Genomic DNA, 21,015 nt, shown 5'->3' on the forward strand with positions numbered 1-21,015 from the left:
TGCAATCTGATACTGCTAGGCCTTGTTCTTACTTTTTAAAAAATCATTCCACTTGAGATTCTTTACCTTTTGTTCTTCCTGATGAATTTCATTATTATTGTTTCTAATTCCAAAATAATATTTTGGTCAATTGATTAGAACAGTATTGAGTAAAGAAATTACTTTTGCTAGTTTTGTTATTTTTATTATATTGGCTCAGACTACCTATGAGTAATTAATATTTCTTTATTTATTAAGGTCTACTTCTATAAAGAATGTCTTATAGTTATATTCATACAGCTTCTGTGTGTATTTTCATAGGTAGACTCCCAGTTATTTTATATATTGTAGTTATTATAAATGGAATTTCTCATTTTCTGCTAGGATTTATTAGTAGTATACAGAGATGCTTATGATTTATGCGGATTTACTTTATATCCTGCAAATCTGATGAAGTTTTATTGTATTATTTCCATTATTTTTAGTTGACTCTCTGAAGATCTTTAAACAAACCATTCATATTATCTGCAAAAGCAATAGTTTTGTTTTCTCTTTGCTGGTGTTTATTCACTTGATTTCTTTTTCTTGTCTCACTGCTATAGCTAACATTACTTGTACTATGTCAAATAGTAGGGTTGATCATAGACATCCTTGCTTTACCTCAGATATTACTAGAAAGGCCTCAGTTTATCCCTACTATATACTACCTTTTGGGTTTAAGTAGATAATATATTATGAAAAGGTCCGTTTACATCTGTATTTATATTCCTAACTAGTTTTTTTTAAATTAATTTTATAATTGTAACATTTTTGACAGCACATATGCATAGGTAATTTTTTACAACATTATCCCTTGTACTCCCTTCTGTTCCGAATTTTCCCCTCCTTCCCTCTACCCCCTCCCCTAGATGGCAGGCATTCCCATACATATTAAATATTCCTAATTAGTTTTTTAAAGGGTAACAAGTATTGTATTTTATAAAGATAAAATAAAAATTCTGTATATGTTGTTATAATCATATGATTTTATAGCAACATATACAGAATTTTTATTTTATTTTATTTTATCCTTATTATTAATATTGTCTGTTACCAATTTTCTTAATATTGAATTAACCCTGCATTCCTGGTATAAACTGGCCGGCCATAATTTATCATCTTTTTGATGTATTGCTATAGCTCTTCTGCTAACATTTTCTTAAATGTTTGTGTATCCAATGTTCATTAGGGGTATTGATATGTAGTTTTCTTTCGACTCTCTTTGGTTTAGGCATCAAGACCATATTTGTATCAGAGAAAGAATTTATTAGCATCCCTTTTTCTATTTTTGCAAGCCTGTATAAGAATATATCATTCCTTGAATGTTTGATAGAATTCACTTGCAACTACATCTAGTAGTGATTTTTCCTTGTGGGAGCTTTATGGCCTATTGAATTTCCTTTTTTGAAATTGTTAGTTGATTCTCCATTTCTCCTCTTGTTAATTTGAAGTTTTTTATGTATTTGTAAATATTCATCCATTTCATTTGTCAGTTTTATTGCCATACAGGAGACAAAACTTTTTCTAATAATTTCCCTTTTTCATTTTTTGTGATTTTCCTTTTTTCATCTTTGATACTGGTAGTTAGGTTTCCTTTTTTAAAAAATCTTATTAGCTAAAGTTATATTTTATTAGGTTCTTTTTATCTCCTAATTTTATTTATTAATTCAGTAGGATTTTTTTCATTTTTAGTTTTGTTAATCCCTTGTTTTAAGAAATTCTATTTTGATATTTACTTGGGATTTTTAAACTTGTTGATTTTCAAGGGGTTTTTAAAAATTGATCTATTCCTGATTTGTTACTAACGAAAGTATTTAGAAATATTCTGAGGGTTTAGAAGCAATGAGGATGGAACAAGCATGAAATTCCAATACAGTTCTCAAGAACAAAGGTTGGACTGAGCTGTGGCAAAGAAGGAAAATTATAAAGGAGTCATGGAGACTTATAGGCATCTTGGGCTCAGGGATCACCAAGGAAGAAGTCAGTTCCTTAGCCAATTTTCTCTCTCAATACCCATCTCTCTACAGAAATTACAATATAATATTCTGGTTTATTAACCAAGCATTTCCAAGAAACTGATTTTTGCCGCAACTACAAAAAGACCAAAAATTATCTAGAAATAGATATAAATGTACACCCAAAGAGTCCAAACCTCTACCTAAATGTTAATAGTTTTTCTAACTGGAGGTTAAGAGTGATAGTGATTGAACTCAAACCCTTTGCTTAAAATGATTTTACTAAAGTTAGGAACCATTATTTTCCCCCTAGACTTAAATGAACTAATTAGTATAATGTAACAACATTCTCTGATTGATGAGCACTTCCTAAGATTCAGGGTTCTTTTCTTTTCTCCTTCTTTCCTTCATTGCTTTCTTTCTTCCTTCCTTTCACCTCTCCCCCATTCCTTTCAGGAACAAGAAGCTCCCCAGTGTCTCCTCCCCAGTGTAACCTTTCTGCTTATTCACTCCATCCACAATATCCATCCCTGCTTCTTTGCCTTTTGAATTTGATATATTGCTACAGTAGATTGCGTGTGTTCAACCTTCCTTTGTCCAGTTCAGATAAGAGCGAAACTCATCCCTTTTCTACCATTTATATTTTTTATGTCATATAAACAAATTATTTTTTTAACAAACCAACTAATTTCCTCCTGCAGCTGCTTTTCTATATTAGCTTATTCTTTCTTTTGTCCTTCCTTCTCTTCCCTTTTCAAACTCACAAAAGAACCAATCTACCCCCAGGATCTCTTATTTTCTTATTTATTCCCTTGATACCCATTAAAGAAGGTAAGCTATTAAAGGTACATCTATTTGTTCTTCCCCTATTAAAATGTTGGCACTACATCATAATGCAGCCCCTTACAATCATGTAAAAACAAATGTCTTTCTTTTCTTTTAAAAATATTATCTATATTTTATTGTATTTTTACTTATTCTGTTAAATATTTCTTAATTGTATTTTAATCTGGTTCAGGCTGCGTTGTGAACCACGTGTTGCCATATGTTTGACATGTCTGTCTGGACTAGAGATTTAGTTGGAAGAGGCCTAGAAACTCAATTAGTCCTGTTTATTTTATAAAGGAGGGCAGTGAGTCCCAAACCAATGAAGCAACTTCACCAAAGTGAGGCAAGAAGTAGCAGTCCTGAGATTTTAACCTCAGCAAACCTGTTCACTGACACCAAATTCTAGTTGTTTTGACAAGCATTTTGCTCTAGTGGAGAAAGGTTACTTTTCAGGCTATAATATCTTGCTGGATAGCATTCTGTTTCAATGTTTCAACTCCCTTCTCACTAATTTTCTTTTCCATAAACAAACTTTTAGGATATTTTCCTTCTAGAAAGAATATGAACTGCATATATGACATAAATATCACTGGCTATTTGGTGCTTGTATTTATTTTCAGTTTCAACAAGAAATCTAACAACATTTTACTGCTGATGGAGAAATGGTGGAAGGAAGTAATATCTGATAAGCTGGAAAGACAGATTGGCCATATATTCCTAATTGCCTTAAGTAAGAAGCTTTAGAGTTTAAGCTGCCTTTTTTTTCCATTTTCAATAGTATTTTTTTTAATACATGTAAAGATAGTTTTCAAAATTCATTTTCGTAAGATTTTGCATTCCGAATTTTTCTCTCTCTTCCTTACCTCCTCCCTCCCCAAGACAGCAAGCAATCTGATACAGGTTAAATATGTGCAATTCTTTTAAACATTTCTATATTTATCATGTTGTACAAGAAAAATCATTCCAAAATGGAAAAATGCACGAGAAAGGATAAAAAAAACAAACAAAAAGTGAAAATACTATTCTTTGATCCACATTGTCCCCTTAGTTTTTTCTCTAGATGCAGATGGCCTTTTTCATACTAAGTCTATTGAAACTGGCTTGAATCACTGCATTGATGAGTAGAGCCAAGTCTATCACAGTTGATCATTACATCATCTAGTTATTGTGTACAATGTTCTCCTGGTTCTGCCCACTTCACTCAGTGTCAGTTTGTGTAAGTCATTCCAGACTTTTCTAGAATCAGCCTGCTCCTCATTTCTTATATAATAATAATAATTGCTGTATCTCCTTGGACTTTTTTGCATGTCAAAGTTTCTATTCAATTGTAGTGTCTTCATCAGAAATACTTCCAAGTCCTTTATTTTATTAAAGATCTGTTTTTCCTCCTCTAGGATTATACTTAGCAGATATTTACAGGGTAAGTTATTCTTCATTGTAAATCTATATATTTTCCTTTTTGGAATAGCATATTTGCCAGGCATGATGGTGCATATCTCCTCCCTGGAAGGCTGAGGCTGGTAGATATCATCATCTGGGGCATTCCAAGCGAGCCGCAGTGGGCTGTTCTTAGATTGTCAAGTCTCTATACTAAGGGGCATCTATATGGTAAGTCCTAGTAAGAGGGAGTGGGGAACATCAGCTTGCCTAAGGAAGGGAAAAGATTTCTGTTCTTCTAGACTAGGAACTGCCCAGTGTTGAATGATACTGATTGTTGTTTCCTGATATTTTCTGCATATCTGCAGTATTATTTCTTTGAAATTGAGAGTTCTGGATTTTGGCTATGACATTCCTGGAGTTTTTCCTTTCACCTTTACAATCACCTTTTATCTTCAGGAGGTAATTGGTGCATTCTTTATGTCTTATTCTTCCATACTATTTTGCATGCTACCCATTAGAATATGAGCTCCTCAATTTGGAACCATGCCCAAAGGGCTATCAAACTGTGCATATCCTTTGATCCATCAGTGTTTCTACTGGCCTTGTATCCTAAAGAGATCATAAAGGAGGGGAAAGGACCCACATATGCAACCATGTTTGTGGCAGCCCTTTTTGTAGTGGCAAGAAACTGGAAACTGAGTGGATGTTTATCAGTTGGAAAATGGCTGAATAAGTTATGGTATACGAATGTTATGGAATATTATTGTTCTGTAAGAAATGACCAGCAGGATGATTTCAGAGAGGCCTGGAGAGACTTACAGGAACTGATGCTGAGTGAAGTGAACAGAACCAGGAGATCATTGTACATTGTATAATAACAATAACAAGATCATGCAATGATCAATTCTGATAGACATGGCTCTTGTCAACAATGAGGCGATTCGGCCAGTTCCAATGGTCTTGTGATGAAGAAAGCTTTCTACACCAAGAGAGAGGACTGGGGGGACTGAGTGTAGATCACAACATAGTATTTTCACTCTTTGTTGTTGTTTGCTTGACTTTTGTTTTCTTTCTCCTTTTTTTCTTTTTTGATCTGATTTTTCTGGAACAGCATGATTTTTATGGAAATATGTATAGAGGAATTTCACGTGTTCAACATATATTAAATCATTTGCCGACTGGAGAAGGGGTGGGGAGAAGGAAGGGAAAAAATTAGAACACAGGATTTTGTAGGGGTGAATATCAAAAATTATCCATGTATATATTTTGAAAATAAAAAGCTTTAATTAAAAAAAAAAGAATGTAAGCTCCTTCAGCTGGCCATTGCTTTTATAGTTTGGCATACGGGGTGTATGAGGTATTCAGAGAGGACTAGCACTTCTGGTATGAGCTCTTTTAGAACTGCTCATCCATCTTTAGTGTCCATTTGTGACCTACCTGTGGCTCCAAGGAGCTGCAGCATGTGCAGTGGCCATACCCTAGTAAGGATGGGCTAAACCTGGGTTGAAGGTTACTGCCAAGTCTCAGACCCATTGGTGAGTTAGGCAGGTGTCTACCCTGAGCATATGAAGACTTCTGACAGAATGGGTGGATGAATCCAATTTATTCCAGCAGCCCATAAAGGATTCTGAAACAGGTATGGGATACTTGGAACTTGATTAGATGTAGAAGACGCCAGCATCATCCACTGCATCCCAGGACATAGTCATCATTACTTTTGACTTGCCATTGGACTTTGATGACTCTGAAAGAGTGAGGCTGATGACTGAGCAACTCTGCCTCACCTAAAACTCATTCACATGTGAGCCAAGACATCTCTCTGTGTTGGGGGCAGCTAGAGGGCACAGTGGATAGAGCACTGGCCCTGAAGATATGACTAAGTCCAAATGATGACCCTGAGCAAGTCACTTAACCCCAATCACCTTGCAAAAAATGAATGTTGAAGACATCACTCTATGGTATCATTGTTCCACTTGGTCCTCTTTGAAAATTATGTTTCAGACACTATGCTAAGTCCTGGGGATAAAAAGAAAGGCAAGAATTAATCCCTGCCCTCAAAGAGCTCACAGTCTAATGGGAAAGATAGCACCTAAAAAGAAGCCAAAAAGAGAGGGGGGAGAGAGATACTTAGAGGAAGTGTGGGTAATTACCTGAAGAGGTATGGATTATAGACTTGATTTTATTTTGCAGATTAATGAGTTTGAAGAAATCATGAAATTTAGGAGCGCAGCTGAATGGGAAATTACTTGAATCTGACCTGGATGAAGAAGAGACAGCCAAGGAGACTGAGAAGATGGGTCAGCCAGGTAGGAGGAAAAGTAGAAGAGAACAGAGTCATGAAAACCTAAAGAAAAGAGACTATGTAGAAGAGAGTGATTGACAATATCGAAGACTGCAAGTCTAGAAGGATGAGCATTTAAGGAAAGGCTATTAGTTTTGGTAATTAAGAGATCAATTGCTAATTTGGGAAGTTTCAGTTGCATGGTGAGTCAAGCCAAGCTGCAATAGCAATGACTAGCTGAAGGAGCTCACATTCTAATGAGCAACATGCAAAATACTATACCCACAATATATATGCAATATAATGGAAGTAATCTCAGAGGAAAAGCATTAGCAGTGTGTTTGTGAGGGGAGGAATAGGAAGGGACTGAGAAAGGCCTTCTGCAGAAAGCGGGATTTAAACTGAATCTTTTTTGTGATTTATTTTATTTACTTAATGTTTTCCTTAGTTATATTCAGAACAAAAAATTACATTTGTTTTTAAATTTTTTGAGTTCTAGGTTCTCTCCCTTATCCCCACCCATAATTAAGAAACCACATGTGAAGTTATGAAAAAACATTTCCATAAAAGTCAAATTATAAAAGAAAACAGATCTCCCCTCCTAATGAAAATTAAAATTCTCAAGAAAAATTAAGTTGAAAAGAGAGAGACAGACAGAGGAAGACATATAAACAGACAACGCTTCAATCTGTAGTCAGTTGTAATCTGTTCCTCTCTAGGTATGGATAGAATTTTCATCATAAGTTCTTCAGAGAAGTTGTAGATGATTGTAAACTGAATCTTGAAGAAAAGCAGGGATACTAAATGGCAGAAGTGAGAGGAGGGAAAGCATTTTTAGTAGGAGAGACAGCCACTGAAAAGGCAGAGAGTTGAGACAAGAAGTGCTCTGAGCTAGAAACAGCAAGCTGGCCTAAGTCTTTGAATAGTAGAATAAATGAACTGGGGAAGAAAGTGAGGTTAGAAATATAGAAAGGAGTCATGTCGTGAAGGGCTTAAAATGCCAAACAGTTCATATGTAAGGGTGAGGTGTTGATTGAATCAATGAAATTAGTGTGTCCCTCATAAAGTGATAAGATGCCCTAGTTCTGTAACCAGGTGAAAACAATCAATCAGTCTCAAACATAGACTAACATTTTAATCAAACAATCAATCATGGGCTTTAGTCTGAGGGAAAAATGTTCTTTTAACTGGAGTGATGTTCAGTTACCTTGAGCATACTTGGTCATGCCCTTAACTCCCTATAAAATATCAAGTTATTTAGGAAGCACAGTTATTTCATAGATGGAAGCCATATTACCGTCTGAGGCTAAACTCCTAAGGAGGAACCACATGGGAGATAAGTAGAGGTGTCATCTTTGACCTTAACCTATATTTCTCCTCACTGTCATGTTGGAGGAGGACATTTAAGCTTTAAAAAGTTCATAGGATATTGGACTTCCCATCTTCCATCAAGATCAAGGGGAGGCAAAAATAAATTATGAATTGCACAATCAGGGTCATAGGAAAAAAATTCTACCATGGGACCTTATCATCTCTATCGTTAGCAGGAAATGGTATTTCTAAGAATGAGGCAAAAAAGAAAAAAGGGGTCAGGGACAAAATTCACAACAATTACATAGAAACTATTTACAAAAAAGGAGCCCCCAAAATGCCTGATAAGCTTTAATTCCATGAAAAAGACAGAGACTAAACAAGAACTAAATAATTGTAAGTCATGAATCAAAGCCCAAAATTCCAGAATAGACAGAAGAGAAAGATAAGTCATTTTTAAAATGAAAAAAATAAATCTTTTTTTAAAAGAAAAAACAAGATATAGAAAATAAAATTTTTAAAAATGAATGAACCAAACAAATTGAAGAGAAGGAAAGGAAGGGGCATTCTATTTGACTACTTAATGGAAAATAATTAAATAACTAGAGAAAAGCAAAAAAGGGGGGGGATCTAATAAGCAAAACCCCCCCAAACTAGGGAAAAGAATAACAAATGGGAGGAACATTTTGAGGTAGAAAGGAAGAGAGCTGGTGGGAGTAGAGTTTCTTTAAAATATATTGAGCCAAAATAACTGAAGTGAATAAGCACTGCCTTTATGAAGAGGAGCAAAAATTGTAATTCAGAAAAAAATAGTATTAAAAACAAATGGAGGAAAATAAAAACCGTAACTTTAAATGTGAATGGATTAAACAGTTCAATAAAATAAAAAAGTGACAGATTGGATAAGAAAACAAAACTCCACAGTCTGTTGTTTAGAAAAAATACATTTAAAAATACACATAATAAAAATAAAGGGCTGGGAAAAAACTTACTAAGCATCAAGTGAATCCAAAATAGTAAGAGTTGCAGTCATGGCATCAGATCAATCAAAAACAAACATTTAAAACACAAGAAGAAATAAACAAGGAAATTGCATTATCCTAAAAGAATCCATAGATAACAAACCAATATCAGTATTAAACTTATGGGCTCCAAATGTCTTAGCATCTAATGAAATATTAACAAAAAGACATAGACAGTAACATAGCAATGATCACAGATTTCAATGTCCCTCTCTCAGTTTTGGATAAAGCTAATAGAAAGATAAACAAAAGGGACAACATAGATTGAACAAATTGCTGGAGAAATCACAGCAAAAAGACTTAGGGCATCTTCTACAGAGGATATAACACACACACATATGTATATATGTATGTATGTGTGTGCGTGGATATATATGTCTATATACATAATACATGTGCATCTTTATAAATATCAACACTACATGGAACTTTTACGAAAAAATCATCATGCCTTATGTTATAGAGGTACTGTAAACAAATATAAAAAGGCAGAAGTAATAAATATACTCTTTTATAGAACCTGATCATGGCAGCTAAGTGTCACTACCATGGATAGAATGCTGGGGTTGGAGTCAGGAAACTCATGTTCCCTGAATCCAAATCCAACCTCAGATTCTCACTAGCTGTATGACCCTGGGCAAATCACTGAACCCTGTTTGCCTCAGTTTCTTCATCTGTACAATGAGCTAGAGAAGGAAATGGCAAACCACTGCAGAATCTCTGCCAATAAAACCCCAAAAGGAGCCATGGAATTGAATATGACTTAAAACAACTGAACAACAACAAAGGGGGAAAATTCTCCTTGTCCTAATACGATTCACAGAAGAATTCTATCAAACTTTTTTGAGGGGTGGGAGGAGGCAATCAAGGTTAGTGACTTGCCCAGTTGGATTTGAACTCAGATCCTCTTGACTCCAGGTCTGGTGCCCTATCTATGGCACATCTATGGCATATCTATTGCCCCATATCAAAGTTTTAAAGAACAATTAGTATCCATACTAAGCAAATTATTCTCAAAACTTGAGAGAGAAAGCAAGTCATCAGCTTCCTTTTGAGACAAATGCAGTCCAAAGATTTAAATCAGGAAAGAATATCTAGCACAGGAGAGCTATACACCAATATCATAAATTAATATATATTTAAGAAAAATAAAATTGTATATTACTACAATGATTTATCCCAAAAAATCATCCATTATGATTGTGTTGGATTAATACCAAGAAAGCAAGGATGAGTCAATGTTAGGAAAACAATCAACAGAATCATATTGTAACAACCTCTAGCAAAGGGCTGGCCAACCACAAAATCCTTTGGGATTTGTAGTTCTTCCCAGTTTGGGAAGAGAAAAAACCTAATGTGAAATCAACTCTCAAAGGGTGTGTGGTGTGTGTGTGTGTGTGTGTGTGTGTGTGTGTGTGTGTGTGTGTGTGTGTGTTTGTGTAGGACAGGAGGAGGGAGGCGGTGCTGAGCTTTTCAAAGCTGTGACAGGAAATTGTAGTAGTAACTGATCCTGGCCATCTCTCTTCTGTAAGATCCATGAGACCTTGTCTGAATGGACAAGCTGGGAAGTGTGTATGACTGAGTGTATTTCATTTCAAATGCCTACTCACCCATGAACAAGAGAAATAAGCCCATGGAGGATAGGCCCTATCCTACTCCAGGCATGGTGATCCACCCTGATCCATTCTTGTAATCTACCCTGCCCATATGTTGTTAGATGTTCCTTGGACTGGCAGCATGGGGATGCAATGGGGGCTGCACAGAAGAGAGGGACCTTTCTCACTCTGTAGCTGGGAGCTTTCCTTACCCAGTCCGTAGCTGGAAGTTCAACCCCAGATTCATTGTTAAAGAGTTTTGTTCTATAACAGGGCATAAACACAAACCATTTTATAACTACCCTTCTAAGTGCAGAATTACTAAGAGTCCAGGCATAAATCTACCTCATAAAGATGAGTCCAAATTATAATAGTAAAAACAAAAATGCCTAAAACCACATGATTGTCTCAATAGATGTGAAAAAACCTTTTAAAAGTACAATCATTTATGCTAAAATCCTATAAAGTATTGGCATAGAAGGACCTTTTTTAATATCATAAAAAGTATCCACAAACAATCATTAAGGGTAATAGAGACACATTAGAACCTTTTTCAATTAATATAGAACTAAACCAAGGATGCCAATTTTCTCCATTATTATTTGATATGGTTTTGGAAATAATAGTAATTGTATTAGGACAAACAAAGGAAATGTAAAGCCAGGCAAAGAGGAGATAAAAACTATCCCCATTTTCTGATAATTTGATTTTTTGGGGGGGGAAAATCCTAGGGAATTGGCAAAGATGCCAGTCAAGACAATAGCTTCAGAAAAGTTAAAGACTATAAAATAAACTTACAAAAAGCAATAGGCTTTCTATATAATAATAACAGAATCCAAGAGGCAATGATAGAAAGGGAAATCTCATTCCAAATTACAACAGAATGCATAGAATTCTTGGGACTCAGTCTGCCAAAATGCACAAAAGACTTAAATAGATTCAATTGCAAAGTGTACCTCAAAGAGATAAAATACAATTTAAATACCTGGAGGAATATTCAGGGCTCATGGCTTAGCCAGGTAAATATAACAAAAATGAGCAAAACTAATTTATAGATTTAATGCTATACCAATGAAGTTATCAAAGGGAAACATTATAGAACATGATAAAATAATTTAAAAATTCATTTAGAAAAAATAAGATTTAGAATAACAAAAAAAAAATGACAAGGGATAATGATAAAAACAACATGTATAATTATCAAAATCATCTGGTTTTAGTTAGAAAGGCAGATTGATGGGAGAGAGAAGCGAAAATCCGAAATAATGGAACTCAAAAGAATTCCCTCTTTGAGAAAAATTGCTGGGAAAATTAGAAGGCAGTTTGGCAGAAATTAGGCTTAGATCAGTACCTAATACGATATCCCACAATACATTCCAAATGGATATATGACCATGTTATAAAGAACTTAGAAGAGAAACAGATCTTATATCTCTCACATCTATGGATAGGCGATATTCTTTTTTTTTTTTTTAATTTTACTTAAAAAAAAGAAAAACAGAAAAGGAATAAAAAACAAGAGAATATTATCATGTGCCTAGCAGAATATCATGGAGGATTCAAAATATATAACAATGAATTACCAGTTTTAAAAAGCACACATATATATATAGATATTAGTGTTGCCTGTTTAATCCATTCCTGACATGAGTAGGGTTTCAGAACAATGAGCCCTCTTCCCCTCTCTAATGCTTCTATGTCTATTTTTCCTCTGCACCTCATTTGTATAACGATTACTATTTATACCCCAATCTTTCTTTTCAGCTACCCTATTGGTGATATCAATCTTAAATATATGGTATACATTTCCCATGTAAAAACAATTTGTCCATGATAAGTTCCTTGAAATTGATCTTTGATATTGGCTCTTAAATGTTAAATTTTCTATCGAGTTCTGGTTTGGTTGATGGAAAGTCCTGAAAATCTACAAGTTCGTTGAATGTCCATTTTTTCTCATTCAGTATTATGGATAATTTTATTGAATATAGTATTTTTAGCCACAGGCTTTGTTCTTTTAATTGTTGGTCAATATGATTCCAGGACCTGTGGCCTTTTCATTGTGGCTGCTTCTAAATCCTGTATAATTCTAATTATAGTTCCAGGGTATTTGAATTGTATGTTTTTGTTTTTTTCTTGTTTCTTTGCAAAAAAAAAAATTTCTCTTCCATCTGGAGTTTTAAAAATTTGATGATATTCTTATGTGTTTTTCACAAAGAATCTCCTTGAGGTGGTGATCAATGGCTTTTTTTCCTATTTCTACTATCCTCTCATATTCTATTACTCCAGGACAATTTTCTTGGATTATTTCTTGCATTATTGTGTCAAGGTTCTTTTTTGTTTTGGTCACAACTCTGCGGTAGTCCAATTATTCTTATATTTTCTCTTCTTGATTTGTTCTCCAGATCTGCTGTTTTTCTTATAAGATGTTTCACATTATGTTCTATTTTTTTCATCCTTTATATTGTTTTGTGATTAATTGGTCTCCTATAACTTTACTGGCTTCCCTTGTCCAATTTTAATTTTCAAAGAGTTATTTTCATCTTTGAGACTCTATCTCCTTTTCTAGTTGGTTAACTTTTTTTTTAAAATAATCTTGTTTTTCTTGAATGATTTTTATTTTATTTGGTTTTGTGCTTTTTCTTAGTGTCTCTCATTTGATTTTTAAATTTTTTTTCTGAGTTCTATAAATTCTCTAAGCAGGGAACAAGTTTGAAGGAGAAGCTTTTTTTACTTCAATATCCTCCTCTGAAGATGAACCCCAGTCTTCACTATTCCCATAGTAAGTTTCTATGGTTGGGTACTTTCTTCTTCGTTGGTTAATTTTTTTAAAAAATAAGAGGTATTAGGGACAGCTAGGTGGCGCAGTGGATAGAGCACCAGCCCTGAATTCAGGAGGACCCGAGTTCAAATGTGGTCTCAGACACTTAACACTTCCTAGCTGTGTGACCCTGGGCAAGTCACTTAACCCCAGCCTCAAAAAAAACAAAAACAAAAACAAAACATAAATAAGAGGCATTAGTGTAAGCTCTTCTAATTGTAGGGTGGGGGAATGGTGCTTCTGCCTTCATTTCAGCTGTCCCCTGTGACCAGGTCCTGTGACCTGGAACCCCAAACCAATAGCACCCCCCTCCCATAAATGCTCACAGCCAGCAGCATCCCTGCCCCATTGCCTCTGCACTACTGGTGTGCTGCTTCATTCCCACCCACGACCAAGTCTCAGCAGCGCAGCTGGGCCTGGCATTCCTAATAAGTTGAGATTCCCTCAGTCTTGAGGACCCAGACCCCCAGGAGGTGAAAGTTTTTGTGGTTCCCCAGGATGCTCCAGTCTTACCCAACTAGTTCCAGGGTTTTCCACTTGGTGTTTGTATGGAGTTAGCCGGGAGATATTTGCACTTCACAAAGGTTAATCTCTAGCTTGGGGGTCTTTCTTCAGGTTTTTTCAGATTGTAGGAGGACCCCTATTCTGCCCCAAGTCTTCTTGATTTTTCACTAGTCTTTGTTCGCTCTGAGGCACAAATTTGTTCTCTTTGTTGGGGAGATCTGGAGAGCTTGCAATTTACTGACCTATTCTCAGAATCCTTCCCTCTTATACCTTTCACATCTGTGTGTAGACGATATATTATTAACCAAACAAAAGAGAGGCAATTACAAAGACAAAATTGATAGCTATGATTATATGAAACTGAAAAGCTTCTGCACAGAAAACATTAATGTACCTACAATAAAAAGAGAAGTGGTCAAATGAGAAAAAAAATCTTTGTATCAAATTTATTCAGGGGTTTGGTATCCAAGATACATCAACAATTGACATCTAGGACCATAAACTATTTTTCAATAGATAAGTGGTTTTCAATAGATAAGACTATGAATAAACAGTTCTCAAAAGAATTGCAAAAAATTAGCAAACATATGAATGCTCCAAATCACTAATAATAAGAGAAATAAAAACAAGACAACTCTAACTTTTCACTTTATCTACTGCAAATTGGAAAAGATGAAAAAAGATAGTAATGATCAATGTTGGAGGGATTGTGGGAAGATAGAAACATTGGTATATTGCTGGTAGAGCTGTGAAATTGGTATGACTGTTTTAGAAAGCCATTTTCCCCCCAGAGTATTTTCTTTTTCTAAAAATTTCAATAGAATTTTATTTTTCCAATGATATGTAAAGATAGTTTTTCAACATTCATTTTTGTAAGATTTTGAGTTCCAAGTTTTTTTTCTCCCCCACTTTCTTATCTCCCCACTTCTCAAGACAACAGAAAATCTGATATAGATTATACATGTATATTCATTTTAAATATATTTCTATATTATTCACACAATGAAAGAAAAATCAGAACAAAGGGAAAACCATGAGAAAAAAACAAACAAACCCCCCAAAAGGTGAAAATAGTATGCTTTGATCTATAGTCAGTTGCCATGATTTTCTCTTTGGATGTGGATTGTATTTTCTATTGACTTTTTGACCCTGTTTCCATGAATCTGTTGAGTTCTGCTAGCCACAGTGCCTGATCAGGTAAAATTCTCCATTCTTCCCTTTCCTTCCTTTCCCATTACCAGCCATAATTTACCCCATGAAGTCAACAGAGCCATTGGAGAGTGGAAAGGGTGGGGATCCTGTGGAGGAGCTAACTGGCTATTACACGTTCCTTTTTCCTTCTGCTCTTGCCTAGCTCCCTCACCAAGACCACTTGTGGTGGGTGAAAGATGAAATGACTGAGGAAATAAAGGGCTTGATCTTCCAAGCATATTGATTTATTAAGCAATGTATGAAAATTGCCCAACAAACTGGGACCAGACCACCTCAGGTTAGGCCTGGATCCCGAATAAAGGGGGAGACAAGGCCAATTAAGAAAACCACTGGGATAGGACATTAGACAATCTGATTTCTAAATGGAGGAAATATTATGGACTTTCCAAGTTGAGGGGAAGAGTGAATAGGTACAATTCTCTGAAATCAGAAAAGGAGATGTTCCACTTCCTCCAAGTGTCTGTAAACAATAAAAGGAATATGGAAGCAATCTATGTCAATTGAGATGAATAAGTGTGGAAAAAACACTTTGCATCAATCTTTAGATCTGAGTTTCTGGTCAACATAACCTAGATCCTTAGTTAATTGTCTCTAAGCAACAGTGTCCAGCTTCCCAGCCATTCAGGGCTAGGTTTTTAACAATATAATAAGGTTTTTTTCCCCAATTTCCTTGAATAAAGTTCTCTCACAAGACAGAAGTTGGACTAGACCCATAATTGAATAGAAAGGGAACTGAGCTAGATGCTGAATTGTAGCACAAGATGGAGTCAGTGTGGTTCACTCAATTCCCACAATTACTGTCCTAATCCCCTCTCTTCACTCAATTTCCTTACTACTATACATTGGCATAAGTCTCTGTAGTCATTGAGGCTTTTGTTTTGGGGAATGGGGCCTATTATTCAGATTCCTCTCTTTGAGCCTTTTACCTATTCCATGTCCCTGACTTTGTTGTCTTACTCTAGTGAAAGTGCTTATCTCTATCTGCTTGACTTGTAGGGGAGTACACATCATGGACCATATTTTTTTATCCCCTTCCCTCATCTACCCATAATGTTATGTGTATATACCTACATTGACACTCCTTTCTCTGACTCCCAGAGTCTAGGTACCTCATTACTTTCTTCCTCTGGGGTCTAGGTGCTGTATTAGCTCTAGACATGGGGTAGGGGAGATCCTTGGTTTTGAATACTCATCCTGGGGTATCTGATCTCTCAGGAACTGGAGAACATATCTGGCATATCCTGGTGAAAATAGAGTCTCTTTGGTCTTTGCCAGTCATGCTTCCTTTCTCTCAAGTACACTTATCCTTTATTATATCATCTGAGAAAAAGGATTGAGAGGTCTGAGTTTCTGCTTTCCTAAGAAACTAAATGTCTTCTCAGATTGGACTAGTAATGGAAGCAATAGTTATCCTGAATATTACATGGTGCTGCTCTTTTATATCTCCCTTCATCTCCGAGTCTCCACTTTCCCACTACATTCAGTCTTCTACCCTCCTTGGTCTGTGACTGAGGGGGAACCCCCCTCTGCCATATACATACTTTTTATCACTCAGCTCTCCACCCGATACCCTGGAAAATGCACCCATAAAGCTGCAGAGTTGGGAAGACGATAGTGTTTTTCTCTTTAGCTGTTATTTTGGCATTTTTAAGACTTCTGATCTCCTCAACATCCTAAACCTTGATTCATGGCAATGACTTGGGAGAGAGTTGGCAGCTTGTCTTAGTCTCTTATGTCTTGGCTGATGTCTAATAAACATCCTGAGCTAGGAAAAGAAAACTAACATTGATAGCATTGACATTTTTATTATATTGCCTTGGCTTAGCCATGAGCACTGAATATTCCTATGGCTATTTAAGTTCTTTGTTTTAGGGAGCTATTTGAAATTGAATGTCTACAAATATTTTGTATGTTTAGATCAATTAATTGCCAAATAATTTATATATTTTTCCTTTTTTACTATTGCCTCTTGGATTTTATTATTATTGCATAGAAATAATATTTCTTTTTAGATTTATTTTGTAGCCTACAACTTTCCTGAAACTATTAATTTTCTCAATTAGTATCTTTGCTGATTCCTTAGGATTTTCTAAGTAAATTATCATGATATATTCAAATAAGAATAATTCTTTTTCCTCTTTTTCTGACTTACACAGTTCATGTCTTTCCCTTGTCTTGTTGTCATTACTAGTTTAACCTCTGACCCAAACCCCTTTGGCATGAAATTCTTCCTTTCTTGGTGGAGATAAAAATCCTCCCCTATGTGAGTGATAGGGTGGAGTTAGTGAGAGGCAAAAGCTTCAGCTCTTTATTGAGTCCTCCATTGGGGACTACCTCTCTCTCAATGGGAGAGATCCTTCACTCTCTGCTATCTGGTAAATATTTTTCTATGTGTACCTTCTTTGATTTCTGTCTAGATGTGATTTGAATAAATGTGTTTCTTTACTGTTTACTATTTGTGTTCATTATGGACTTGGTATTCTGTGAGAGAAGGGACAAATATTAGATATATAGCTTGGGGTTCCCCCTCCCCACCAAAATTACAAAATGATCAGAAGTTAGATGTAGCCAAATTAAATCCCCTAGACAAAATATTTAAGGGGACAGATAGATATAGTTCTAACCTCTTCTCTCCCTAATGCTTTTCCAAGGAAGACTTTTATTCCTACTAGGAGAGGAAGCAGAAGGTTGGGGCCAGAGGCCACTACTCTGCTCTCCTCAAAGAACAGGGGTTCTAGGATCACCCTAAAGGGAAACTCCCTGAAGACTCTAAAGAAGTAAGCTGGGAATACAGACATAATAGATTTTCAGCTTCTCTCCTGTCAGCTTCTTCCTTCAGCAACCTGAAGTGGGGGTGTCATAGGTCATTTTTGATTTGATTTGATGCTTGAAGAAGACTTGAATCTTTACCAATATTGGGGGGGATAGTTGGGGAGGATCGTCCCTAAAAAGACCCAAAGAGGGATTACTACTTGAAGAGTCCTCAAAGGGACTGATATGCTTGCCTTTCAGCTGGGCCTTCATCTTCAAAAATAAGGAGAAAATCCCATACCAATGGGCTTTGGGACAAGGGTTACACAAGCATTTATGAAACTATGTCAAATAATATAGGGGATAGTGGGCATCTTTGCCCACTCCTGTTCTTATTAGGAAAGCTTTTGGTGTATCTCCCCTTTATATTTTTATTTATCTTGTTAAATTCTTCCCAATTATATTTTTAATCTAGTTTGGGCCACATTGAGATTTCGACAACTTGTAGGTTTGAAATTTGACATTTCCTATATACAGATTAAATGGGAGATAATCAGCTAAGGGAAGGCGCTATTATTAAGGTGGACCAGAACAAGCTTCTTATGAAAGGGGTGTTTTAGACAAGATTTGAAGGAAGGTAAGGAAGGCAGGAGTCGGAGATGAGGAAGGAAAGAGTTCACAGCCAGTGAAAATGCCCTAAGTTAGGACAGCAAGGACACTAGTTTTAAAGATTAAAGATCACCTGAGGATGAGGAAAATTTAAGAAAACCAGAAAGGTTGGAAGGGGCCAAGTTATATAAATAGAAAGAATTTTATGCTCATCCTAGAGATTTTCAGCAGCCACGAGGGTATATTGAATAGGGGCAGTGTTGACATGGTCAGATCTATTGATTTAGGAAAATCACTTTGATAGCAGGGTAGGGGATTAACTGGAATAGGGAGAGATTTGAGGCAGAGGAAGCAAGAAGCAACTATACCCAGGTATAAGGAGATGAGGGCCTGCACCAGGATGGTAGCATTGTCGCAGGAAAGAAGGAGGCATATATGAGTGATGTAGAATGGACAGGACTTAGCAAGTGATTAAATATGGAGGGTGAGAGAGAAAGAGGAATAACAGATGATATCTATATTGTAAGCCTGGAGAACTGAGAAGATAGTGGCACCCTCTATAGTTATAGGAAAGTTAAGAGAAGAGAGATTGGGGGGGGGCAGAAAATAACAAGTTTAATTTTGAGAATGTTTCATTTGAGATTTCTACAAGAAATCCAGTTCAAGATGTCTAATAGGAAGTTTAAGATGTACATCTGCAAATCAGGAGAGAGGTTAGTTAGGACTGGGTAAATAGATTTTTGAATCATAATTGAATCCATGAGAGCTGGTGAGATCACCAAGTGAAGCAGTATAGAGGAAAAAAAGAAGGTGGCCCAGGACAGAGACTTGGGCATACCCACAATTAGTAGGAATGACCTGGATGAAGAGCTATCAAAGAAAACTGAATAAACAGGGGCAGCTAGGTGGCTCAGTGGATAGAGCACCAGTCAGGAGGACCTGAGTTCAGATCTTGCCTCATACACTTAACACTTCCAAGCTGTGTGATGCTGGGCAAGTCACTTAACCCCAATTGCCTCAGAAAAAAAAAAGATGGGGAGACCCTATGAGTCATGGCTTGGGAAAGGACAGAATGGGAGGGAAGAATTGCAGGTGATGGGAAGGATCAAGAATAGAGTTTGGGGTCAAAAGACAGAGATGAGATGGCAAATTTCTGAATTTTTGCTAAAGAATTGAGAGTTGAAAGGTATGCTGTTCGTATTCATTAGTTGTTTCCTCTCATCATAATATAGCTCTCTTATTTATCTCTATGTTGCAAATTTTTGTTTTTGCTTTGATAGCATGATTGCAACTGTTGCTTTTTATAAATTTACATGATGCATGAGAAATGTTGCTCCAGCCCCTCATTTTTATTCTGTGTATGTCTTTGATTTTTAGATGTGTTATCTTGTAAGCAGCAGATTGTCGGGATTTCTTCTTTTATGACTTGTCACACTCATTTTGTTGAGTTAATCTATTTACATTTAAAGTTATGAGAATTGGGCTTATATTTTCCTCCATTCTTTTGAATATTGGGTTTTCTTTCCTGAATTAAGGGGTTTTATTCCTTTTCCTGTTATTTTTGCTTAGAATAACTTAAGGCAACTATTTTCCAGCAGCTGCTTTCCCCTCAGAAAGGGTCAACTAGTGTTGAACAAGCTCTTATTATGTACCAGATACTGTACATGTGCTGCTGATACAAAGAAGGGCAAACGATAGCCCTGGTTCTCAAGAAACTCACAGTTTTGTGGAGGAGACTATGTGGAAATAATTACATGCAAAGAAACAGTATACAGGATCAGTTAGAGATAATCTCCAAGAGAAGGAGCTAAGAGTAAGGAGAATTGGGAATGGCTTCTTGAAGAAGATGGGATTTTAGCTGTGATTTAAGGAAGCAGGAAGGGCAAAAGAAAGTGATTGGGGGGGGTAGCCAAGGAAAATTCATGGAGTGTCATGTGCAAGAAACAAGAAGGAGCCTAGCATCATTGAATTGCAGAGAAGGTAGAGGGGAATGAAGTGTAAGACTGGAAAGGTAGAAAGGGGACAGGTAATGAAGGGCTTTAAAAACTAAACCAAGAATTTGATATTGAACCCAAATTTGCGTTTAGATTGGATAACGGAGAGCCACTGGAGTTTATCAAATGAAGGTGTGACATAGTCAGACTTGCATTTTAGGAAGATCATCATGACAGCTAAGTGGAGTCTGTCCTGGAGAGAGACTTGAAACTAGAAGACCAAACCTATGGGCTAGTTCTATAGTGCCAGTGGGAGGTGATTAGGCCCTAGACCTCTGTCAGAGGAGAGAAGGGGCGTCCTGCAGAGCTATTGCATAGACTTTGACAACAGATTGGATGCAAGTAGAGGGGTGCAGTGAAAGAGTGGGAAGAGTCAAGGATGATGACATCTACGCTGAGAGCCTGGATGACTGGGAAGATAATGCTTCTCTCAATACTAATAGGGAGGTTAGGAAGAGGGAGAGTTTGGAGAGAAAGAGAGAGGTCAATTTTGCATTTGTTGAGTTTATGTTGTTTTTAGTACATTCAGTAAGCATCCCTCTCAGCCATCTGTCCCCATATTGATGTCTTTCAGAGTTTTTCCTAACTTATTCATTGTTTTCTTTCTTCCTTTTAACTAATTATCTAATTCTTCTGCTCCTTTTTTCTCCTCCTTAATAGTTAAGGAAAATCTGCCTTCTCCCCCTCACCTTCCTTTATTTGTTAGGGATTTTTTTTCTCTTTTTCTGAGCCTTTTT

General features: G+C 36.2%; 1 protein-coding gene across 1 annotated transcript in view; it reads left to right on the forward strand.

Annotated features, from left to right (window-relative positions):
* Positions 1-4,299: 4,299 nt before the first annotated feature.
* The window catches only part of RAP2C (RAP2C, member of RAS oncogene family), a 57,077-nt gene continuing 40,361 nt past the window's right edge, over positions 4,300-21,015 (forward strand). Inside the window, exons 1-2 of the mRNA XM_074278483.1 lie at positions 4,300-4,409; positions 6,372-6,487. The gene's annotated coding sequence lies outside the window, so the exon portion shown is untranslated. The remainder of the gene's footprint in view (positions 4,410-6,371; positions 6,488-21,015) is intronic.

This window comes from Sminthopsis crassicaudata, chromosome X (assembly GCF_048593235.1).
Source record: "Sminthopsis crassicaudata isolate SCR6 chromosome X, ASM4859323v1, whole genome shotgun sequence".
NCBI classification, from domain to species: domain Eukaryota; kingdom Metazoa; phylum Chordata; class Mammalia; order Dasyuromorphia; family Dasyuridae; genus Sminthopsis; species Sminthopsis crassicaudata.